Here is a 26,265-nt window from a genome sequence, read left to right on the forward strand (position 1 = left end):
AAATCACAGGAAAGTTAGAGGTGGTGAGGACCAACAATGGGGACGTCGCAGACAATTTACCAGAAGTAGGCCATCTTGCACAATGGAAAGAATAAGAATGCTTAGAAAACAGTTGGGCACACAATGTAAAAAATTTCATGCAAACCAATATGTTTTTCACAAGTGTGACAGATTACTGAAATATTACAGGAAGGAGGAGGATGCCTGGGAAAATATCTGCTAAGCAAACAAACACAACCTTCTTAGTCACAAAGGAACAATGATAAGTTTTCTTCATTCTTCTCTGAATTCTGCAATGAGACATGCTATCAGATGAAAAAGAATAAATTGGCAAACTGGAATCTTCCCTAGAATGAAAACAAAATGTATCTACAATCACCCCTCCTTTGCTTAGCAAAGCTAAATAGGAGAACTGTGATTTCTTGGCTGGAGAACAAGTCAATCAACGGGGTGCCCCATTCCAGGAAGGCCTTGACCTGCTATAATTTCCATACCATTAGCTCCAATGAAGGGGCTAAGACTGGCAGAAAAAAATCTCCCGTTGCACTCATCTGCCCTGAAATGTCAGTGGCTGGTAAAGTGATGCTTGATCTATGGCCTAGTGCCAGATATATAATGCCTCTCTGTTCAGAGGAAGTGTAAGCCTGTTTGTCCACGTACCAGAAAATGGCCTAATTATCAAACTAGCAAAAGTGGCACTAGTCTCATCCTCTTTGCCAGAGACTTCACAGTGAGTAACACTTTCTGTATCGCAAGAGGGTGTGTGTGAATCTCCCTTTCCTTGGATCCCTCCTCTAAGCCGCACAGGAACCAAGTTGAACTCCCCAAGCCACTAATGAAGCATCTGTCACAAATACCTGTGACAGGATAAGCTACAGGAAGGAAGAAAGAAAAGGCAGACAGAGTAGTGGGAATCATTCACCACTCTATGATACAGGGCCAGGGATCTGCTAGAACCAGGAGGTCCATGTCAACTTTAACCACTGACACCTCCCAGTCAACTACAGTAAAATATCCAAATCTTCAGGTATGAACTTAAATGTGAAGATCATGGCTGTCTTAAGCTGCAAGATGTGCAAGAGGGTCCAAGTCTGAGCTCTCAAACATAAACTCACACAGGATGTTAAGACAGACACTTCATGTGCCTCCTTTGTGATAAGGCATGACCAAAAATAAATGATGTCCAGACAACTCTGCCCTAATGAAGGAATCACTTGAGATGTGACCAGAGAAGATTTTCCACATTAGGGAGACTGCCCAAAGTACTGCAATCATCAGAACACACCAGCCAGGGCGACTACCAAGAAGCCTCTACTACAGGGGCCACCAAGAACCAGTTAACAGTTATCCAGGTAAATGAAAGTAAGATGGTTCCGTAACACCACCACCATGGCTAGCACTAGAATGGAGCTCTTTCTGGGGGATAACATAAAAGCTCTGAGATATGATAACCCATGACAGTGTTTAGAACCCACCAGTCTATAGCAAAGCTTCACCAAGTAGGACAGTCCTGCTGAAAGTTGCAACTGTGACTACTGAGCCATAGTGGTTATCCTTCTAAAAAATTGAATTGGTAAACTTGGGAGAGCAATGCTGCATGATGTTTGCCAGCCATCTTCACCTTATGAGATGACTATTACTTCTTCGTAGGATACCGTGTAAGCTTAACAGTTCAGGAAGAATCTTGGGAGCACTGCAGAGACTATCCACAGTGGTCAACATCTATTTTCTGTGTTTGGAGGTGTTCAGTGAGGTTCTATAATACCTGAACAAACTCAAAAGAGGCAGTACAAATGGCCTGCCTTAGCTCATCCTTGAATGAGGATAGTCTTAGCTATGTTAGTCATCAGCAGTGTCAGTGGTGCAACAGATAGCACACTCATCTTTGGTCAAAAGGCTGAAAGGTCTACTCCCATACCAGGTAGATTGATTACTGGCACTACAGTACAGCTCTCTACTCCTGAGTGTGCCTTCACTCAGATAAGATGTTAAACCAAGGTATCATCTGCTTGAGTTTGTGGTAGCTCAGGTGGATGTAAAAGATCCCACTACACCTATCAAAAAGAGAAAGGGCCTTTATTTTATTAAAAAAAAAACACTTATTTACAATACATGTATACAGTATACAATATATACATTATATACAATTTTACAAAGAATAACATCAAGTCCTCTCCATCAGAAATGATAATTTTTCATTGTGCAACCCCCACTCTAATTTCCATAACCAAAATCGTAGTTTTTGTTTATTTAACATTTGTTTACCGTAATAGTATGACTAGGCTAAACAAAACCCATTTTCAGCTAAGGCCCTGGGAGAAAATCTCCACAGATAGAAATAGAAATAGGAATACATAGCAGAACAACAATAATATAGTTGCTGCATATATACAATATACATCATTAGTAATAAGCAAAAAGAGAAAGATTAGACTATATCATAAAACATGCAGGATAGTTGTGGTACTCAAAAATGTCATGCTGAACATTAGATAGCACATATTACACAGAAATTTATACTAGAGAAGATTTTAACTGCACTAGCCAGGAGCAGTATGTGTACAAAGCCAAGAATCAGCAAGGACGTTTTTGAGCAAATGTTTGAACTCATTATAATTAGTAATAGTTCTAAGGTTTAATGGTAGGAGTTCCAATGTTTGGGAGTATAGGGAATCTCTGAAGGTATTTGTTAATTTGGTAACCTGTAGTAAAGCATGCATTAGTTGATCGAAGGGAACATCTGGTTGAATAGATTTGGAGAATGTTTTGTAGTGCGGGTGTTTTGTCGGCATGATATAAAATATTGTGAGCCATGGTTAGCTAATTGTACAAGAGAAGATGTGGGAGTTCTAGCCAAGACCATTTTTTCAATATGTCACAGTGGTGTATCTGATTTGTAGAGTGAGTAGCAAATTTGGAAATTTTTTAACATATCTCCAGTTTCTTTAGATCTTTTTTTTTTTTTTTTTTTGAGATTAATAATAATTGGAGAAGCATACTGGAGAGTTGATAAAAGATGAGTTCTGGCAATAGCTATCCTAGAGGTTTTGGTTAAAAATGTTGTTGTTCCTGTACAAGTTACCCATTCTTTTGTGAACTTTCTTAACAGTTTGTGAGACATGAAGGTCAAATCTCGGATTGTTATCAAGGGTGATGCCTAGCAGTTTGGTTTGTGTGTTGGGAGTGACTATAGTGCTGTTACTAGTATTGATGAAGAAAGTGGTGGTGGTGGGGGCTCTGGAGGTTTGGAAGGCCATGAGTTTGCTTTTTTGAGGGGGATAAGTATGAGCTGAGATTCTGATAGCCAAATTTCTATTTCAGAGAAGGACTTTTGTGTAATTATCTGGAGTTGCTGGAGCATGGCTTATAATGGTAGTGTCATCTGCATATTGAACAATAGTTGCTAGTGGGCTGGCAGTGTTTACATCACTGATGAAAATGCTAAATAGAAGTGAGCCAAGAAATGAACCTTGTGGCACACGTAGGGTGACTGGGAGAAAGGTGGAGAGGTTATGTTTCCATATAACTGCTTGTTGGCGTTCTTTGAAGTAACTTTGGAACCCCTGGACAGCAGACGGATGTATGCTAAGGTTAGATAGAATATTCAACAGTTTATGATGGGAGACTGTATCAAAAGCCTTGGACATGTCGAAGAAGACTGCAGAAACAAATTTTCCCTCATTACGGAGTTTATATATAGCATTAGAAAAGTTAAGGAGTGCAGTAGTGGAGCTGTGGTGGGGTCTGAAATCATGTGGACAGGAGGCAAAAAGGTTACTGGAAATGAGGTAGTGAAGGAGTTGGGCATGAATAAATCTTTCAAGGATTTTAGATATGGGGTAAAATAGCAATAGGCCTATAATTTGTGAGCACTGCAGAGTTGCCACCCTTGTGTATGGGGATAATTTATGCAATTTTCCACAGATTTGGGACATATTGCTCTGCAACTGATCTACTAATCAGAACTGATATAGGGTAGAATATGCCTTCTGCTGCTACTTTTAAATATTAAGCAGGTAGGCTGTCAGCTGCAATAGTGGTGAGTTTGAGTTTCTGTTGAAGTTTTTCAATAGTTTTTGTGGATATAGGCTGAAAGGTGAATGATGTACTATTTGAGTTAGGAGAACTGATGTGGCTGGTGAGTTAGGGTTCTTGTTATTTAGAGACAATATACCTTCTGTGAAGAACTTGTTACATTCTTCTGCAATGGTACCAGAGGAATTTGGAATAATGGGGGAAGGAGTTGTTATTTGGCCTGGGCGAAGGATGGATTTAATAGTTCTCCAGACTTTTTGGGGGTTATGTTGGTGCTTTAACTGTAAGTTATTGTACGTTATTTTTCTCTAGGATAATCTGACAATTAGCTTTATTTCTATGTTGCTGGAATGCTAGCCAATTGTTATGTGTTTTACAGGAATACCATAATTGCCATGCCTTATTCTCTTTCCTTTAAGACAGCCCTTGTGTCATTGGAGAGCCATGATGTAAAGTTAGATTTACAGCTAATTGTTCCAGGAGGTGCTAGTCTGTTAAGAATGTTGAGAAAGGTATTACTGAAATATTCTACTGCTGTGTCAAGGGGAATGTACTTCAGGATGGTCCAATTACACTTTTTAGGATTTGTATAAATTCTAGGGAGGAAAAGTTTTTCTTACTACGTATTTGGCAAAATATGTTGTGTTTGATAAGATTAGGATGTTGCTTAAGTAGGAAGGTAAGCATATGGTCACTAAGACTGTCAGGCAGGCAGCCATAATGCTGGTAGTGGTTAGGTTTATTGGCCAACATCCAATCTAGTATAGATTTTGCGTTTTTTTATCAATCCTGGTGATTCCCTGTATAAGTTGAGTTAAACCAAATAGGTTAATGAAGCTTTTACGGGTGGCTAAATTACAGGACGACCAGTCCACATTAAAGTCAGCCATTATGATGGTTTCATGAGGTATGGCGTTAGATATGGTTTGAAGGATATGCTCAACAATGGGAAAATTATTGCCAGATGGGATGCAGATGACTATAATGATAATGAATTTATTTTGGTTAAGTAGAAGCCTGGTTGATAAGATATCTATATTTTCTAGGTTGGGTATGTTGAGATTAACTGGTACAAGTGAAAGGTTAGTCTTGTACATTATGGCCACACCTCCACCTTTTCTTTCTTTCCTGTCCACTCTAAATGGGCTGTATCCAATAGGGGTAATTTCATTGTCAAATATATGTGGCTTAAGCCAAGTCTCAGTGAAGGCAGCTATGTCAGGAGAGTAGTAAGATAAAGTGGCATGAAATTCTTGCTTTGTTTACCATGTTTCTAAGGTTTAGGTTGAGGAGTAATAAGTTTGAGTCTTTATGACACAGATTTAGTAGGTTTTGCACTTGATGAGGTGCTACAGGAGTGCTATTTGGATCGGGATTAGGATGTATATCACCACTAATTATGAGCCTTTAAGTGACAATAGCTAGAGTACATAGTAGTTTGGATATAAATGTATGTTATTTGAAGAATGATGCTTTGGAGTTAAGTTTTAGATAGGTCAGTTTATAGAAGGTTTGATTGATTTTAGTAGTATTAGTGATAGCTGATGCAATTTGAAAATGGATGACCTTGGATGGAGTTGATTGAGTAGAAGTAACTTTGTGGCTGGTGACTAGGGGAATTGGGATAAGGTGGTAAGATGTTAGGTGAGGAGTTATGGATAGAGTGATGAAAGTGCATATTAAAGGAGCTGTCATGATTAAGTCATTTCTGGAATGACTAGGACTATAACTGAATGTGAAGTGAGAGGTAGAATATATTGTGGAAAAACTGTAAGAGGAATAAAAATAAAACTAGCATTAGAGTGGTGAATAGCAGTACAAACAGGGTGTGTTAATATATGTTGCTACTATTATCTGGGTAGATAAATTGGCTGGGTAGTCTAATTGGTTGGCCAGTGGAGAGGGAGTGGTTAAAATAGAAATAAATGTAGGAGTCAGGGGTGGGTGGAAATGGGGGCAGGGTAGGGGAGTGGAGTGGAATGGAGTGGGCTGAGCCTCAGACGATTGTGTCCCAGAAACAATCTACTAAATACTTTTCATTCAGGTACATGTCAAAGTTAATACAGGTACATGTCAAAGTTAATACTAACCTACTTCAGTAGAATATTACAGCCCTGTAGAAAATATATAGTTGAAAAAGAAAAACAAAAAAGTAAGGAAAGGAGACTGGGCTGTGACCAAGGGAAGCAAGGTCTTGGATAGCAGTTGAAACAGCAGAGTAAACCTAACAGGTTAGAGGAAAAAAGCCATTGCTGAAAGAGGAAGGGGGGATTCCAGTAGTGTGCCATCCAGAAAAACAAAAGAGCCAGTGAGTAATACAATAATAGAAGGTAAGTATGTCCTACAAAGTTAAACATACACTGACGATGTTTAATATATGAGGGTTTTGCAAAAACCTAATTCTGCCCTTTTCCTAAGGATATGTGTAGTGGAGGCAACCGCTTGTGGCTAGGTACTTTACGGCGCTCACAAACGCGTGGGTGATTCAGGGCTGGAATAGGCAAAAAACACAGAAAATTAAGAACTGCAAAAGATAACAGTGATGTTAAACTATAGCAGTGAAACAGATATCAATTCTAGCCAGGAACCAAGCACAGTAAAACCTTCTGTAGCATTAACACCACAGACTCCTTATATTTAAAAGTCTGTCCTAGGTAGCTACATTACAGAGGTACTATCAATATTGATACAGCCAAATATTCTAGAAATACATACTAGCACCTATGCACAGCCATGAATTGACATTTTAAATACAGATACTATATGCTACTAGTCTTATCAAAATTCTGCATTAACTTAGTAAGTATATATTACAGTGCAGACATTCCGAACACCTAACACAAGCCGAGTAATTTAAGCCTAACAGTAGTGCCAAAATTAGTATGACAAACTAACAGTTACCGCACTACAGGCACACAGCCGAAAGGCTCAAAAAACAGCACAACATAATGATGCTGTAAAGCTTATTTTCCAACTACATTAGTGATTCAACTTCAGGCAAAATATTACAATAAAAGCAATATCTATAATAGACAAAACTTCTACATAAAACAATTACTGTATCCCAGCATGAAACACTGTCTTAGATACAAATCACAAAACTATGAATAAATAATAAGAAAACCAAGGACTTACATTTGTAAGAAGACATTTTTTTAAAAATTGTATCTAGATCCCACTTTACATTAAACATGACTTCCTTTACTCTTTATTTCCAAATCAACCATAGTATACAACATATTTTTATCAGCTCTTTTTATATATTTTCTACTTCTGTTCTTACAATATACTCGGTCATACCCATAGTTAATTTATTTACCTCTGTAATCTCCTCTAAACACTTCAGGTCAACAATCTTTTTCCATCCTAAAAAAGCATGTTCACTAGTCTCAAATTATTTACAATAATAACATGTTCTATCCTTTTTACTTTTATAAGGCATATTTCCTTTTACTGGGAGTTTTACTCCAATATATCCTTACATTTTCCCATTCTTGCCTGTATTGCTACAATTTATCTTTATGCAACTCTTTCCATGAGTATACACAAAAAACATTTACTCACGATTTTATTATACCATTGTCTCCTCGCATTTTCTTTCTCACTGATTTTCATTTTCCAAAGTAAAATCTTGTCTTTATAATTGTTTCTCTCATTATTAGGACACAATCTCTTCCTTTTAAAGTTCAACAAATACATCCATTCCATTTTATACTCAAGTCTTAATATCTGTGTTAGTAATGAGGTATCAACATCTTTCAAACATTTTAATACTTTATATAAATTTAACGTTGCTGCATACACTATTGGAACAATCAATCATAAACCTCCTCCTCCTTTATTGGCATACAGAACACCCCTTTTAACTGGGTTCAACCTAGAGTCCCAAATAAAGGAAAAAAGAAGTTGTGTAATCACCATAACGTTCTACGTTTGTTGTCCATCTCGCCCTTCATTCTTACATGTGAGTTCGGAGCCCGACCGATTACAGAAGCTCGAAGTCTCTAAGTTGGCTCGTGGCAAGGTAGGTATCCCATAATGCAGTGGTATCAATCCTCAGATCTTGTTTGCTGCTAACTAAAACAGAAAATAGTTATACTGCACCCTCAACGTAAAGGAGAAACAATAGTGAAAGGTCTCCAGCATATAGGAAAAGGCAGAAATTTCCTATCGGGTCCTCTAGGATTATATGGACGGGGTAGATGGGTGGGATCGTAAAAATGAAGGGCGAGATGGACTACAAACATAGAACGCTATGGTGAGTACATAACTTCTTAATGTTATGTTGTCCTATCTCGCCTTCATGCTTACATGAGGGACAGCGTCCCTAGCACCTTTCTTCTTGGGTGGCTCACGGGAATACACTCTTGAGCACCGTGGAACCAAAGGACGCTCTGTCCCTGGATGCCAAATAAATTTTGTAATGAGTAATAGAAGTATGTGAGCTTGCCCAAGTCGCAGCTGCACAAATACTGTCCATTGAAATTCTGGCCTGAAAAGCAGTGGATGTTGCTTCTGACCTGGTTGAGTGACCTCTAACTTTGAAAGGAAGTTCCTTGTTATTGGAAGAGTATATAAAAGTTATGCAATTACAAAGCCAATTAGATAAAGTGACTTTAGAGACTGGCATACGCTTTCTTGCCTCCGAAAAGGATATGAATAACTGATCTGACTTCCTGAATTCTTTAGTTCTGTGGAGGTAGAACCTCAGTTGTCTATGTACATCAAGTTGGTGAAGTCTGTCTGTATTCTGCCTTGTTGGTATGGTTAAGAAAAAACACTGGAAGTTCAATTGATTGGTTAATATTAGATTGGGAGCAAATCTTAGGGACAAAGGATGGGTTCGTTCGAAGCAAAACCCTGTCTTTATGGAAGATCAAATAAGGCGGTTTGACTGAAAGCGCTTGTAGCTCTAAAACTCTTCTAGCTGAGGTTATGGCTACCAGAAAAATGTTTTTCCAAGAGAGGAACTTTAGATCGCATGTGGATGAAGGTTCAAAGGGTGTTGAGGTTAAGTGTGATAGGACAAAGTTTAAGTCCCAAGGAGGGACAGGTTCTTTAAATGGAGGTCTTAGTAAAGAAGTGCCTTTCAAAAAGGCTTTACACAGTCTATGTGCCATCAAGTTAGGCATATACTGTCCTAAGTGGAAATTGGAGATAGCTGCTAGCTGGACTTTAATTGTGGCAGCGGCTGAACCTTGTTGGAAGAGTTGTGAAAGGAAATTCAAAACTGAAGAAATTGGGGCAGTGAAGGGGGTTTATGTTTCTGGTCTGCACCTAAAAGGAAAATCTTTTCCATTTACTAGCATATAGTTTTCTGGTAGAAACCTTATGACAGGATATTAAGATATGTTTAACTGCTGGAGTGAAATCCTGAAGCCTGAGTAAGGTTGGAAGTAGAGCAGCCAAGCTGTCAAGTTGTGGGTGTGAAGAGAAGGATGAAGCGTTCCTGATGTATGTGTCAGCAGGTCTGGAACTGGGTCCAGAATCCATGGATCCTCCAGTAGATGAGGCCCAAGAAAGGGGAACCAAATCTGACGAGGCCAATATGCAGCAATGACAATCATCTTGCTTCCTGAGGATTTTGCTTTCTGAATGACTTTCGAAATGAGGGGAAAGGCATAAAGAAGTCCAGAGAGCCAATTGTGAACAAGTGTGTCTATCGGTGTCTCCCCCGGAAGCGGGGATCAGGGCAAAGTAGCTGCTGCATTTGGCGTTCATAGAAGTGGCAAAAAGACTGCATCAAGGCTGGCCCCATTTGCGGAAGATCTCTTCCACTATGTTCCGATTCAGAGACCACTCGTGAGGCATCAGAATTGCCCTGCTGAGCTTGTCAGCTATCACACTGGACTTTCCCGGGATGTGCGTTGCTACTAGAAAGTGTTGGGAAGAGACTGCCCTCTGCCAAACCCTCAGAGCCTCTCGACAAAGTGGGTATCATCTGGTTCCTCCCTGTTTATTTATATACCATACCACTGACATATTGTCTGACTGGATTGCAATCGTCCCTACAGGAAGAGAGTTGTGGAGTACTTGCAACGCCAGACGTACTGCTCTCATCTCTAGAACACTGATGTGCAAATGGGCCTCATGTTCTTGCCATATGTCTTGGACTGTCTTTCCCAGGTAATGCCCCCTCCCACCCTATCTGGGAAGCATCCGTGGTCACAGTAGCAACAGGCTGATGTGGAACAAATGGTCTCCCGATGGTTAACTTGTTGGACTGAATCCACCAAAGAAGATCCTTCTTGCAAGTTTCTGTTGTTATGATTGGGTAAGACAGAGGAAGTCCCTGAAGTGACCACTGGGAAAACAGTAATCACTGAAGGATTCTCATATGCATCCTGGCTAAGGGAACGAGAGCTAGGGTTGAGGCCATTGTTCCCAGTAGTTTAAGCTCTATCTTTGCCTTGACCTTGTGTTTGGGAAAAAGAAACAATATCTGTTGTTTAAGATTTGCAATTCTGTCGGCGGGAAGGTGCGCCTTCATTGAAACGGTGTCTATTTCTGTGCCTATAAAAGTAACATGCTGATGGGGCAACAAGAAAGATTTTTGCAAGTTTATTGTAATGCCTAGCTGATCACAAATTTGTAAGGTCACATCTCTGGCCTGTTGAAGTAGACACTTGGTGGTGGCAGTTAGGAGCCAGTCGTCTAGGTACAAAAACACTAGGAATTTAAGACGTCTCAAGTGAGCCGTTACCACTGCCATGCATTTGGTGAACACTCGGGGGGCTGTAGTGAGACCAAAGGGCAGGGCACGAAACTGATACTGACTGGATCCCAGCCAGAGGCGTAAGTGATTCCTCGATGCTCTGTCCATTTTTATGTGACAGTATGCATCTTGGAGGTCTATCGAGCACATCCAATTGTCTTTCCCTAAAAAGGGGAGTATAGACTGTAGTGTCACCATTCGAAGCTTGGACTTCTTTACTGATTCGTTTAGTTTGCCGAGATCCAATATGGGCCTCCAGTCCTCTGTTCTTTTTGGTACTAAAAAGAATCTCAAGTAAGTTCCGAATCCTACCTGGTCTGCGGGGACAGTTTGGATGACTCTTTTGTTTAGCAACTTTTGGATTTCTATGGTTGCTTGATCCCTGTGATTGGGTGGAACAGCCTGGATTTTCCTGGTTCAAGGAGGGGGGTAGGAAAAGGGTATGGAGTATCCTCTGGATATTATGTTTTGTACCCACTTGTCTTTTGTGATGTTGTGCCAGGCTTCTGGGTACAAAGATAAACATCCCCTGACTGGCTCCAGAGTAGCACAGTCGGGCCTCCTTTCAGGAGCACTGATAGGGATGCCCGCGAAAGTAATCACAGTCGCCCTGGTTCTGCATCCCCCCTCTGCCTCTAGGACGGCGTCTACCATTACTTCCACCCCTTCTGCCCCTGGGGAAGGAATCACCTCGTGTGTCTGGGAAAAATCTCTGGGATGTTTTGAACCACATCTTCCCGCCTTTCTGCCCTTTAGGGTAAGGTCTGGAAGAGATAAAAAATTGTACTCTAATGGCAGAGAGGGTTTTCCCTTCCTGCTCACATCTGGTGAGTGTATCCTTACCTTTTTGCTTCAAAAAGTGAGGAGTCGTCAAAGGGGGCATTTGTGAAGTTAAGACTTAAAGGGCTCTGCAAATTTACACAAGCGCATCCAAGAGTGTCTCCTCAGGAAAACTCCTGAACCCGCTGCCCTACTTGCTCCATCTGCTGCATATGATATCAGTCTTATGGAGGAGTTCACTATGGAATTTAAGATGGATAACTGAGCGGTAACCTTTTCTGGTAACCCCGCAGTTGAAGTACCTTGTAGAGTATCTCCTAGTTCCTTCAGGAGATCTCTCTGAAGCCTTATAAATGGGTAAGGATAATTCAGCAATCTAAAGGTAAAAGCCGCTGAAGAGAAAACATGCTTCCCATATCTGTCCATCGTTCAAGACTCTTTGTTTGGCAGATGGACAGATGAGGATATCTCTGCAAGCTTCTTGACGGCTGCTGCCACCACCATAGGATCTACCGGCACATCTTTTGTCAAGAAATCCTTTTCCTTGGGGGCTGATAGGAACTTGTTTGGCCTCCTAGGGACTGGCTTCATGGTGTCAGGTGATTCCCACGACTTTCGACTAACCAAGTCCATGAGCTCTTCGAAAGGTGGAGATGCCCAAGAGCCTGAAGGTTGAGATCCAAAAGCCTTCAAGTACACTGACTCCTCATCATAAGGGGTGATGGTAGTCCAGCCACCTCTCTGTTTTAGGATCTCAAGGATATCTACAAAAGAGATATCAGAGGACGACCATGGGGACCCCTCTGACTCCTCGAGGTCAGTGTCAGAAGTCTATATGCTTCCTTTAGCATGTTTTCTTCTGAGGAGGCTCCTCAGAAGGGTATTCTGGGGAGGTCTGGGAAGAAATGGGGACCACCCAGAGGGTGTTCCTGAGGATGCGGATCTCTCCTGTCCTGTGGATAGGGTGGCACCAAGACAGAGGCCCGTGCTTTTGGGGGGAAGAACATCAGCATCCTTGCATAGAGCTGTAGATTTGGCCAGCACACTCCTCATCAGCTCAAAGGCAGATTCCTCCAGTTCTGACGACACCACCGGTTCCAAAGAAGAAGAGGTAGCCCCCGGTTCCAGGGAGATGGGCTCTGAAGCCGATGTAGGAGCCGAGTTCAAGCAAGCATATGCACCGAGAAGTAGACTTGGTACCGAAGAGACTCGGGTCCGAGAATCCCCCTCGGGGCCGACTGGCGAACTTCGGCTCCTAGACACTACAAATGGCACCGAGTGTGTCGGAGCAGATATCTGTTCCAGAAAGGCCACTTGGGGTGCTGGAGCCGAAGGTTCTACTACAAGCGGTACTGGGTATTCTGGCTCCGATAGACAGGAATGGCTCGGAGAAGGAAGACTATTGGTTGACAAAGATTTGAACGGCTCCGAGGCCAGTTGGGCAGGAGCCGAGAGCAGATTTGCCAGCCCCTGCACCTTCAAGAGTCTGCGCACCACCCTCTCCACATCTTCATCCGATAGGCTCCTAGAGGACCTGGAAGAAAAAGGGTTGGAGAGCGAGATCTTTGAAAAACAGGTGATCTCAGTGTAGGGGAGACCGGTGGAATATCTGTTGACCGGCTCCGAGCTAAGGAATCCTTTTTCAGCTACGAAGTACTTGGGGTAGATATAGGCATATCAATTGTAATAACCTCAATCAGTTCCGAAGACACTGGAGCCGATGAGGTGAGCCTTGGTAGTTTTTGCAATTTTCTCAGGAGGTCCAGATTTCTCGGAAGACACTGAAGATGGCCTTTTGACAGTCTTTTCTTTCCTGCTAAAGGGAAACCTTGTAGACTGAGATGAAGAACTACTTAAATCTTCCTCAAAGAAAGGATTCAGGAGACCTTTCTAAATTAGCTTTTTTTCCTTTCTTGAAGGACTCGTGAGCTAAGAGTGTGACAAAAGGTACAAGTCTCTTGTAAGTGAATGGCCCCCAAACAGTAGACACATACACTATGCCCTTTCGTAATGCACATTTTCTGAGTGCATTTTTGACATTTTTTTAAAACCTGAAGGTTTATGGTCCTTTTCTTTCGATTCTTTAGCCAATTGCAGAAAACAACTCTAAAAGGTACAAAGGGAATTAGTTAAGTCCTCTAACGAAAACGGAGCTTAATTATTGGAGGAAGAGAATTAACACACCACAGTAAAGCTAAAGAAAGGACTAGGTCCTCTAACTTAAACGGGCCTAGCCCTGCCAAAAGGAAGGGAACACAACACACAATAAAAGCAAAGTTAATATTAACAGAGGACTAGGTCCTCTAACTTAAATGGGCCTAGCCCTTGAAAATACTTAACTAAGATACCCAAGCCTGGAGAAGGGCACAAAAGGCAGAAGGTTAATAGCAACACAATGGACTAAACAGCAGCAAGTCTTGAAAAATTAACACACACTATCAAAAACTCATAAAGAGCCAGCAAAGGGCCAACAGCCAATACTAAATATAGATTAACTACCACTACGGGATACCAACAAACAGCCCTGTGGAACAATGGCCAAAACGTTGACAAACCAGCGACAACTATTTAACAACAAACTACTGTATAAACAACAGCAATGCTAACTATAGTCTAATAACAGTATTCTAACTATAGTCTAACTAACTACTAAGAAGATAAGCTACAAGTACGAAAAAATGTAAAAAACGAGATCTGAGGAATGATACCACTGCATTATGGGATATCTACCTTGCCACGAGTCAACTTAGAGACTTCGAGCTTCTGTAATCGGCCGAGTCAGAGCAGAGGATCAGCTCCAAACCCACATGTAAGAATGAAGGCGATATAGGACAACATAACATATGATGTAAACTTTTTTGTCATATATTAAAGGTATACTAAAATAGTTGCTATATATGCAATTCTTGCTAGTAATATTGAATTACATTTTTTTCTTAAATGATATGATTTCCAGAACATACAAGGTACTTTTCATTGTTTCTCTCTATTCTTTCCATACCAGTTCTGTATTTTCTTGTTTTCTAACACATGTTCCAAGCACATATGTTCAGCATATTAAATTTAATACCTCCTAACATTCCTTCAAAGCCTAATCCTTGGCTTTTCTCTTTATTTATATATAATCCTATCACCTGTAGATATTCCTGTAAATAGTTTATCACTCTACTCATTCCTTTATATTTTTCTTAATTATAATATCATCTGCATATAACATAACCGGCATAGCTATATTTTCCTTAGATACATACCTCAAGATTTCCATTTCTCTGTTAACATGTGTAGAGATCACATTCATTACCATTGCAAATATTATGCTATTCAATGGACATCCTTGTCTTCTACCCTTTTAAGCAGTATTTCTTCACTTAACCAGACATTTACTAACAACTTAACAACACAAGTTATAAGCTGTAATACAGACCTTTCTTATCTTAATTATGTTATATGCTTTGAATATTTCCCATAACACATTGTGTTGAATTGAGTCAAAGGCTTTGCTTAGATCACCCACCATAATTTTGACAGGATCTTTTCTATATAAAACATGTCTATTATCTCCCTGATTATTAGTAGCAATTCTTGCACTCTTTTTTTTTTCTTTTATACTATGCATATTTCCACTTATAAGCTTATTTTTTCCATTCTTTTTTTGTAAAATTTTCATAAAAAACTTTACAGTCAGTGTTATTTAAGACTACAGGTCTCCAATTCTGCATCTCTTATTTATTAACTTTTTTCCATATAAATTTAATTACTCCACTACATAATTCTTTATGTTGAAATCCTTTGTTTAACCATTTGTTTAATACTATTAGAAAGCATTTATATGTTTGTATTATTGTCATATTTTTATACATCCTGTATTCTATTCCATCCGGGCCCACTGCAGATTCTAGATTAACAGCCTTTAATATTTTTCTAATTCCTTAACCACAATTTTCTTTTCCAAATCCTTATTATCTTTATCTGAAATTGTCTGTCCTTTAAATATTTCTTTTATATGTTTTTCTACTATCTCCATACCATTATTTGGCATATTGTGCATTATTACCTGTTGTTTTCTTCATTTCTCTCATAATGCTGTGATTTTCTTTAAACAAATTTGCTCAAATATGGTCCAATTTCTTCTTTTTTCCCATGAAGGAAATATCTTTGCTTGTACAGTAAATGTTTTATTTTCATTTTATTTAAATTATATAATTCTTGTTCCTTGATAAAAAAAACTTCATTTCTAAGCTGTCAAAAGTATCATTACTTAACTTCTTGTAGTTTTATACTTCTGCTTAAAACACAACCACCATTCTGACCAGTCCACGTACAAGTCTCACTTTTCTACATGTGATGCCATAAATTTAGTATATCAATTTTCCTTTTCTCATCTCATTTAACTTCATTAATTATTTTTATTTTCTTTTATATTCTTATATATTTTGCATTTCCTTTAATGTAATCCAAATTGCTCAATGATCTGAAAAACTTGTCATCAAAATACCTTCTTCTTCTATTAGTAACCCAGATGAAATTAAGAAATATTCTCAGTTTTTGTTCTCCTCTACTATAAGTCCATGCACTCTTCTAATAAATCTGCAGTTGTCCATATTTTATAGTATCTACCACGCTATTTTCATAAGCTTTCTTTTTCTGTTGTGTTAAATTACAAATAAAATCACCCACAGTTATGTCCATATTTATGGCAATGTACTGAATCAAATTTTAAACATTTCTTCTCTCTCTCTTTTTTTGTCACACATGCATAAATTGCAATCGTTCTGAAAACCTGACCTTTCCATCTTACATCAAGAATTTTTGTTCTACTCATTATAACAAATGTAATATCCAATATTTTTTATTGTATCCTTATATAAAATAACTACCCCTGAACAAGTCTCTCTTCCTAATTTCCGGATGATGTTTTTTTCCCACCATACTTAGGTTTAGTGTCTCTCTTCTTTAGTTATAAATCTAGTATCTTCCAATATAATAATATCACTCTTCTGCTGTTTGCACCACTCAACGATGCTTATCCTCCTTACTAGACTTTTTAAACTGTCATTTGTTGCTAACATTGTACAAGTTGTAATGTCTTCTCGTTGGTATTATTTTGCATCCTTTTCCTTTCACTTTTTGTTTTTATGTTCTGCTATACTTTTTTCTTTTACTCTCTCTCATACACTTTTGCCAATAGAATTTCTTTTTTTAACTAAATTCCATTTTGTGTCTTAGGATTTATTTTTCTTCACTGTAGACTCTTCTACTTGTGGAACATTCTTCTTCTGTATCCTGGCCATTATTTTTCCCCAGGAAATATCCTAACCACTCAGGTTCATTCATATTTCCAAGTCCATAAGTAAATCATCCCACAACCCTCTCAGTTAGAGGGTTGTAACAACATACGCTTGTGTTGAATCTTCCTCCTAAAGAGATTCTGCTGAAAACTTTTTTCCAAATCCATCATGACAGCACACTGATTTTGAGAAGGTTCGACCACCTTCTCTTCATTATTATGACTTGACTCTCCCTCTCCCAAAGGCTCATCTGTCTTTGCTTCACTCATTAGCATTCCCAACATAGGCACGACCATGTTATCCTATATAACAATTTTATCTTCTATATTATAAGATTTGCTTGTCTTCTCGAAAAAAATGTAATTCCTCATGATTCTTTGATAAGTCCATTTCTTCTCCCTGCTTCTCCAAGCTGCCACTGTGCCAGGAACAGAAGCAGGAAGTGTTGCATCAACAACACTCTCTCTGCACAACAGCCACAGAGTAGGGGAAATTCCCTGATGACCTTGGACAACTTTCCTCTAGTAGTATAAATACCACCTTGGGTCTCCCCTGAAAAGAGGCTATTACCCTAGTGGGACTAACTTGGTCAACAAACAATAAGTAAAACAAAATAAATAAACTACCTGAGCCTTGTGCTTTAGTTTCAGCACAAGCACAATAAAAATTGCAGCAACATATCTGGTCATCTACTGTGGAAACTGTCTCAGAACTATTTCCCAGAGTCTCCTTGATCTCAGGACTATTTCCCAGAGTCTCCTTGATCTCAGGATTGGAAAGTTCTATCGACTTTTCCACAGGAAAGTTGAGATAGACCACTGAGGAATCAAAATTCCAAAGCAGCAAAGAAACACCCTCTTGCCTTTCCTGTTCAAAATGTTGTCATAAGTATTGGGTGGTAAGGTGTAGAGATGTTGTGATCAGTTGTACCTATGAGGCTCATATAGAAAACTTCCCTGGTCAAGAAATGCTTTCACTTTGCTATGCGTTTATGGAGGAGATCATTCTTGGGAACACAAGTAGCTGAATCAAGATGTTTTCAAGCTAAAAACATGACAAACATAAGGACAGGATATATGGTAAAGGAGAAAGGCCTTACAGGTGGTCATTCTTCTTCACCATATAACTGTCTTCTTTCTAAATATGGTTAAACAAAGGAGTGAAAGGCCAGTCCAAAGTTGACTTCATTAACTTGATAGTCTTCCCAAAGGGAGGATTATCTGGAGGATAGCTATAGGGGAGGGAATGTCTAGTTACCCTTGCCTGTCCCTGACAAAGATTGCAGGATCCTCAGAATCCTATTGCCTGCGGGAAGCATGGGTAAAGAAAGATAATCCTCCATCTACAGCCCCAGAAAGGGATGGTTTAAATCTGCCTAAAACATTAGGCAACAAGGCCCCAAAATCTGGAGAGTACACTCCAAAAGTGACATCTGGTCATATGAGGCCTGTGCAAGGCATAGTACAGGTGTCCAATTTGCTTAAGGGTGCATTCCTGTACACGCAAGACCCACCAGATGTCAAGCAGCACCCATATGTCTAACAACTGTTCCATCTACTTGGGTGTAATTCATGCAGAAATCCCATCAACTCCAGCTGATGAGTTTCCTTTGACTCAGGAGGATGCCAGTGGAACAAACTCCCAATCACAAGTTCCACTAATGAGCTGTCACGTAATAAATCAAGTAATCTCAGTGTGAACTGTTTGGGTGAAGTCATGCTTTGGATGCTCCAATGCAAAGTTCAAAGCTGGCACCTGGAAAGCACTCTCCAAATTGGATTCTGGGCACAGTTCTTGCACTCCTCTTGCCATCCTACTAGTAAGAGTCTGATCCCTTAGACAGCAAGCCCATCTCATGGACAAACTTTGCAGGAGGTGGCTTTGGCTTGATGTGTAGACTCGGGACCATTTACCTTCTCCAGTGTATCAATCTGCTCTGTGAATGTCTGTCATCAACTACTGTGGGCTAATGAGCTGAAGAGCTAACATTTCTGTCATGTTTCATGGAATGTACTTCCCCAGTACACTAAACAGTGTTAGCATAGATCCTAGTTTGCAATATGGTGACTGCAGGAATACTTTGAAAGTTTGCACATTTTAGGCATTGAATGAAGAGGCTTTCAAATAGTGTTTGGTAGGAATGAGATCTGAGGTGCAAAAGTAGCATAAAAGAACAAGGGAGCTCAGTGGTTGAATATGTCCTCCTCATCGCAAAATATCACAATATGCACCAGCTGCATACATACAAATCCTGAGTAAAGGAAATTTTGAAGATTTTAGAAATGTGTCAGATGGGATATCAGAACAGGAAATCCCAACAGTTATCCACAGTAAAAGGCATTCAAATATCAGGTAATGTATTAAACACCATCTTCCACTCCTCTGCCCAATCAGCTTTCCAGCCACTTTCTCGTTAGAAGGCTAGATTTCAGCACAAACACACGTGTTCCTACATTATTTAATTTACATATCCCTCAGGGCCTTGTACTAAAAAAGAAGCTGTTATACAGTCATATACAAGGCTTGCCTTCCTTTGTCTCCAACATCTGCAGATACTCGCAAAACTGACCCAGTGTGTCTTCTGTGTCTGGCTTCATTCATTGCCCAACACAGAAGGAAGGCAAGAAGCAAACACAAGTATGTGCACATATCAGTACATTTACATGGTCTCAGTTTTTAGGGGTGTGGTTCTCAGCCCAGCTAAGTAATTCAAATGGTATTTATTTATTTGACATTTGTTTACCGGGGTGGTCTGACAGAACCCGTTTTCAGCCGAGGCCCGTGGAGAAAAGCTCCACATACAGTACAAAGTACAATACAAATACATTATAATCCAATACAATAAAGACGTTAGAAATACTATACAAAAAAATAAGTTGAAAGAACAAACTGCTACACATCTAAACAGTTCTATACAGTTAAAACATTACAGACAATAATAGTAACTCTCATCATACATGACATAGAAACAGCAGCCAGAAAGTCAGTGATGCAGACATATAGCGAGAGAGAGTTAAGAATAGAAGCAATGAAGCCTGAGCAGTAGCTTAAGGATATGGATTAGAAGCAGAGAAGGAGTTAGAAGACCTTTAGGATCTTGCAGTCTTGTGAGGGATTGAAATGCGAGAAGAGGAAGACCTGAGCATTATACAGGCTTTATGCAGGAGCACAGCCATGTATTTTTGAGATGATTTTTTAAAGGGCTTTGAAATTGGTTAGGCCAGGAATAAACCTGGTAACTAGATGTAGTGAATTCCAATGTACAGAGACACAGTATGAATACAGAGATTGACCAGGTTTTTCTTGTGGGTTTTGAGATAGCTAAGAGATTTTGGCTTCTGATCGTAGGGATCGATTTGGTGTGTAAGGTGCGACTAGATTGGCTAGTGCAGAGCAGGCAGTAGGCTTGAAAATAAGGTTGTGAAAGGTGGATTGCTGAATAACGGCAAGTTGGTTGGGTAGTTCAAGCCAGTTTAATTCTAGGAGTGCTTTACAGTGGTGTGTGTGATATTTAGAGTTTGTGGCAAACTTTGCAACTTTGTTGTAGCACTGTTCCAACTTGCTTAGGGTAGAATTTTGTAAGTTAGTTAATTTAGTTTGTAAGTTAGTTAGCTAGTTCTGGTAGTGATTGAGCAGTGCAGATTATGGTGGAATCATCAGCATACTGAATGAGGGTCCCACGGTGAGAGGCAGTGTGAAGGTTGTTTGTGAAAATGTTGAAGAGCAGGGGTCCTAGGATGGAGCCTTGGGGGACTCCAGTAGGGCTGTGGAGAAGGGGTGAGAATTTGTTGGACCATTTCACTGCTTGTTTACAATCCTTGAGGTAGCTCTAAAACCATTTTACTGTGTTATGTGAGAAGCCTAAATTAGACAGTGTGTTCAAAAGTAAGGGGTGAGACACTGTGTCAAAGGACTTGGAGAGATCAAGAAATACTGAGGCTGTATAGCATCCTGCATCTCTGGCCTTGTTCACGGTGTCTGTAAAAGATAATAGGGCTGTAGCTGTGCTATGGCTAGGTCGGAAGCCATGTTGAGTTTAGGTTAAAATATTGTTTTGCAATAGATATTGCAGTACATGCTGATGGATACGTCTCTCGAGAATTTTGGATATGGGTGACAATATGGATATAGGACGGAAATTGGATGGATCAAAAGAGTTGCCTCCTTTGTGGATGGGGGTGATGTGAGATTGTTTCCATATGGCAGGTACTTCTGAATCGGATAAAGACCTATTTATAAGGATACTGACTGGGTAGGCGACTGAGTTAGCAGCCAGTTTGAGGTAGTATGGGGGGAGACTGTCGGATGAAGTAAAGCAGGGATTTAGTTTTTGTAGCAGTTTCTTAATGGTCTCAGTGGGTATGGGCTGAAATGAGAATGGGGTTTGTATGACATTTTACTGAGTATGGGGGTTAGTAATGACAGGGTTAGAAGTAGTTGATGGCCTGGGGTCAGTGTCTGAATAGGATGAAGGGTGGGGGGGCAGCTTTAGGGGTGCTAGCAAGTTTGAAATGGATTTTTATGAAGTGCTTGTTAAAGTTCTCGGCTATTTGTGATGGAGGGGTATCAGGTGATAGGGTGTGCTCTCCATTTCTTCCAGGATTAAGTAGAGAAGATATGGAGTGCCAAAATTGACTGGGGTTGATTTTATACTGGAATTGAAGCTGGGAATAATATGACTTTTTATCTCTGTTGATTAGTTTTGTCACTTTGTTACGTAGTGTTTTGAAATTAACATGATTTTGTTCATTTTTGTTTTGTTTCCAGGTTGACCAGCCTAGGTCCCTTTGCTTCATCAGGTGTTTACATTCCTTAGACAGCCATGGTGTCAAGTTCTTTTTGATTCTTTTCATATGAATGGGAGCTAGTGTATTAAGTATGTGAAGGAAGGTGGTGTTATAGTACAGCATCATTAAGGAGTAGTTTAAGGGGTGTCCAGTCTATTTCCTGTGTGAGATTGCTGAATGTATGCCGACAAAAATGAATTGAGTTCCTAACTGATTTTATAGTGTGTACTCTTAGTTGTTGGGAGTTTGTTCTAAGGGAGTAAGCTGGTAGATGATCGCTCAGGGAGCTAGGCAGTGTACCAGAAGAGGGGTAATTAGTAGGGTGGGATACTAGAATCCAGTCTAAGGTGGACTGGCAGTTAAGATCTTTGCTGTATCTTGTTGGAGCACTGATAAGCTGAGAAAAACTATACAGATTTATACTATTTGTGGGGGAGTTGGAAACTATGGTTTTCCAATCTATATTTACATCTCCTAAGACTATTGTTTCAGGGTTTACTGTTTGGGATGTCCAGGATAAAAAATTTTCCAACACTGGTATATTGTTACCTGGTGGGATATATATCAGTATTATGCAAATTATTTTTGATATATTGAGGTTCAAAAAGGAGATTAGTACCTCAGCACTGGAAAAGATGGGTATATTACTGGTTGTTGTGTGTCTTTCGGCTCATCCCGGTTAGAGGTCGCCACAGTGGAACTCCGGTCCGCTAATGTTTGGTAGTGGATTTTTATGTGCCGAGTTACCAGCCCTGATGTACAACCTTCAACAAAGGCACGCTCATTCACGCATGTGTCCACACAGAAGACGCTCTAGCTGAGAATCGAATGGGACAACGTCTTGCTGTGAGGTGACAAAGGGTGTGATATTGAGTGTAGAGGGATATAGAAGTGCTATCCCTCCCTCTTTTTTTTAGATATATCGCTTCTGGTTATTGCAAAGTTTGGCTTTATTATTTCTGAGTCTCTTATATTGGGATGTAGCCATGTTTCAGTAAGGGCTACTATGTCAGGTTTATTTTGATCAATCCAGGCATGCAGTGGGGCTATTTTATTACATATACTTCTAAGGTTAAGTGTAAGTATGTTTAAATCTTTGGTGTTACTCTTGTGGTTAGGATTACAGGGTGGGCCAGGGTTACGATGTATGTCTCCACATTTGAGTAGATAGGTAATAAGAAATGCGTACCATGGGAAGTTTTTTTTATTCCTCAATGAGAGTACTGGTGTCAAGTGTGGTTTCATAGGAGGTGAGAAGGCCAGTTTGTGGCTTGAAAAGAATGGGAGGGTATAGGGGAAAAGCTGGGAGGAGATATGTGAGAAGCTGTGATGTTTATTGGGGAGAAGGTTAGAGGAGGTTGTTGATGTGTATTGGAGTGGGGGGGTATGCAAAGATATAGCTGTAGTGAGGTTGAGAATTAAGAGTAACGAGGCTAGGCAAGTTAAGAGGAGCATGTCAACTGTAATAGTGGGTTTAAAAATATTAAAAGTGGAATTTGTGTGCTTTAATGTAGTACATGTGTAAATAAAGACTGTTATGTGATATGTGTGCAGATGTAGGTAATGTTGCAATGTTTTGACTTCAGAGTGGTCTTTGATAATGTGGTTAGGTGTTTTACCTTGCAGTTTGTGATAAGGATGGGTGGGGTTGATGTGATTGGTCAGTAGTAAAATTATGGTGCAATGCTAGTTTGTGTGTATACTAGAGGAGAAGGTGGTAAGCTTGGAGTTAATTTAAAATAGTTTGAGGTGGTGATTGTATTGTGATGGTACAGTAGAGTAAGATGCAAAAAAGTATAGCAGTGGGCATGTGAATTCAAGAGGATGGATGTAAGGGAGAGCAGATAAGTTTGGCTAAATAAAAGAAAGTAAGTTGTGCATGAAATGTGGGTGTGGACAAGGTTGGGTTGCATGTAATTGGATCATAGGAATGCGGAGGAGTGGTTTGCTTGGGTTAAGAGTGGCGGTGCTGGGGGAGGATTGGAAATGGGGGAAGGGCAGGGGAGCGGAGCGAACAGAGCGGGAAGAAAACCTCCAGATGGTTTACCACCATAAACAATCAGTGAGGTAAGGATGTTCATGAATACAAAAGACAAGTTGTCTGAACTCTAAATACTTGTCTCGACTCACAGCATCTAAGTTTATAGTTATGGGCTTTTCAATGTCTTTCCAGGGATATAGTATGCTGATAAGAGTGAAATATGCTGAAGTGTTAAAGTAGCTTCACCTTCAGCAGTAAAAGGCCTATGAGTGTGGGTGAGTGAGGGGAGTGGGGGATATCCTTCCAGCAGATTCAACACTACAAAACAATGCATACTAGACTTAAATTAAGTTATTTGCATATTGCCTTACATAGATTTAACTTTATTTGTTGCTTGTATACTTTTTGCCAACTGCAGGTAAAATTCAGCAGTGCAAGTTCTTTAGGTAGTGGGATATGATAAGTCTGACTACTCTGCTGCAGGAAGGTATATGTGCTTGTTTCAATAGATTTAACTATTTGTTGCTTGTGTACTTTTTGCCAACTGCAGGTGAAATTCAGCTGTGCAAGTTGTTTAGGTAGTGAGATATGATAAGTCTGACTACTGCTGCTGTTGCAGAAGGTATATGTGCTTGTTTCACTTTTTTGTAGCGTGAAAGCAGCTGGATGGAGACACACACTTGGGACATGGGGTAATGAAGTGTAATTTACTTAAGAATTAAGTTCTGAAAACAGCATGAGAAACTGTACAGAAAGAAATGACCTAAACAGGTGACAGAAACAAGCTGCTAAAATTCATTGGTAAAAAGCTAGATCATCAGCCACTCCATATCACTAAACAGTTCAAGACAGAGCCCCTACTGTACTTTCACTGAATGTTTCAGAGGACTATGTGCTACTAAAACAGTTTAATAAAGCAAGAGTAGAGGAGCCTTGTAATTAAACATGCATCTTAATGAGGACTTCTAGTATAAGACCAGCATCAGCAATTGTAGAAACACAGAAATTTGCAAGATGGGCATAATTACATGATGTATTAATGACTTCATAACTCCCAAATTGTTGTAAATATGTTAATAACTGTAGAACCTACACTCCTGAAAAACTAGTAAATATAAAGAGCTAAGGCAAACATGGGTTTACAGAAATACAGAATTATGCTTCTCACCAAACTGAATGCTGCACAAGAAACACTGATGTTCCCAAATGTTTTCAAGCTGTATTCCTCCTATCATCCAGGCACTGTCCTTCAGCTTCGCTTTGTAAGGTCAGACCTTGCATGCTAGAAGCTAAGGGTCCATACGTCAGCTATTAAAGGAAACAAAGTAGAGTATGTGAAAGTGAAATATGTACTACTCAAAAAATTAGAGGCAATCTTCTATTTTACAAAAGAAAAGCAATATAATTCAAACTGCAAATAATTCTCTGGTTAAGGTGTGCTCTGGTATTTGGCTAAAACTCACTGGAAATATATCGGCATAAGGACACACACCACAAATAACACATTCATTCTTACTGTATCGATTGATCCAAGAAAGGACCCTCTTTGATAGGTCTTTGGCTGAATACAGATTTTCTACTGATAACAACTAATCATTTATAACTACAAGACCCCATAATTGAAAATTTCTGCATGTTCATGCTGCTATGGTTTACAATGCAATTTGCCCACTAAATAACAGACAATATCTAATGATTTCAACAGTTCAGCCAGTGACAGCAGAGGTGAGTGCCTTCTTTCAAATTAACATTGATGATTTAATATTTATATTATTGAACAAGAAATAACAAGTATATACTTAAAAGGAACTCCAACAGATGACCTTGGCAGAGAAGGAAACTACGTACGGGGAAGGAAGGATGTCACTCCTGAATTGTCGAGGAGAGTTTCTCACAGATCAACTGGTATGGTAAGAATTCATCTATCACAGCCAATGCTGATGAGCCTTTTTGATGAAACCAAAGTAAAACCACCATGATGGAAGGAGTCAGAGGACTGCACAAGCATAATGCTCTGATAACTGGGCATTATACTAATAACTTCCCAAATGGAGCCCGAGTCAGAGTCACTGCTGAGACAATAATCCTTCGTAAAAATGTGAAATGAAGATCAAGTGACTTCAGCACAGAAACTTGCAAAGGAGAAGTTCCTAAAGCATGCACTAGAGACAGGTACTCCATTAATGGAATGAGCTATGGCTGCAGCATTTGCTGGGGTGCAGTTACGGCTTAGATGGATAAAATAATGCAGAGATACAACTTTGGCACAAAAGACATGAACAACTGATCTGTCCTCTTAAACTCAAGCCAGGTCTGGTAAAGTATGAGCAGCTAGGTGTAAAGGGCCTTCCTTCCCCCTAGTTTCTGATCCCAGAAACACAACTGGGATAATACTAGACTGGTTCAAGGACAACTCCTAAGCTATCTTTGGAATGGAATATGGATTGTCCTGACAGTCACTATGTCTTTGTGAAAAAAGCAAAAGTGATGTACTCCTCATAACAATACATCTCTTTTGTCTGTTTTTATCCTGCCTCAACTAATGGGTCTTGGATCCAATTTGGCCAATTTTCAGACTTAGAATATGTAGCTCAAGCTCCTCGCTTTTCCCAAAATCCCACCCAAACACTGAATGACCTCAGATTGAGTTTGGCCTTCAGTCTTACAAGTCCAAAGGAA

At 39.7% G+C, this 26,265-nt stretch overlaps 1 protein-coding gene across 8 annotated transcripts in view; it reads right to left on the reverse strand.

The window, feature by feature from the left end:
- The window catches only part of SCAI (suppressor of cancer cell invasion), a 2,763,600-nt gene that overhangs the window by 2,083,172 nt on the left and 654,163 nt on the right, over positions 1-26,265 (reverse strand). For all 8 annotated transcript variants that reach the window (XM_044058030.1, XM_044058027.1, XM_044058025.1 and 5 more), the window contains one exon: positions 24,755-24,894. The gene's annotated coding sequence lies outside the window, so the exon portion shown is untranslated. The remainder of the gene's footprint in view (positions 1-24,754; positions 24,895-26,265) is intronic.

The sequence above is a fragment of the Protopterus annectens genome, chromosome 16.part0, assembly GCF_019279795.1.
Source record: "Protopterus annectens isolate FY-2018-M chromosome 16.part0, PAN1.0, whole genome shotgun sequence".
NCBI lineage: Eukaryota > Metazoa > Chordata > Ceratodontiformes > Protopteridae > Protopterus > Protopterus annectens.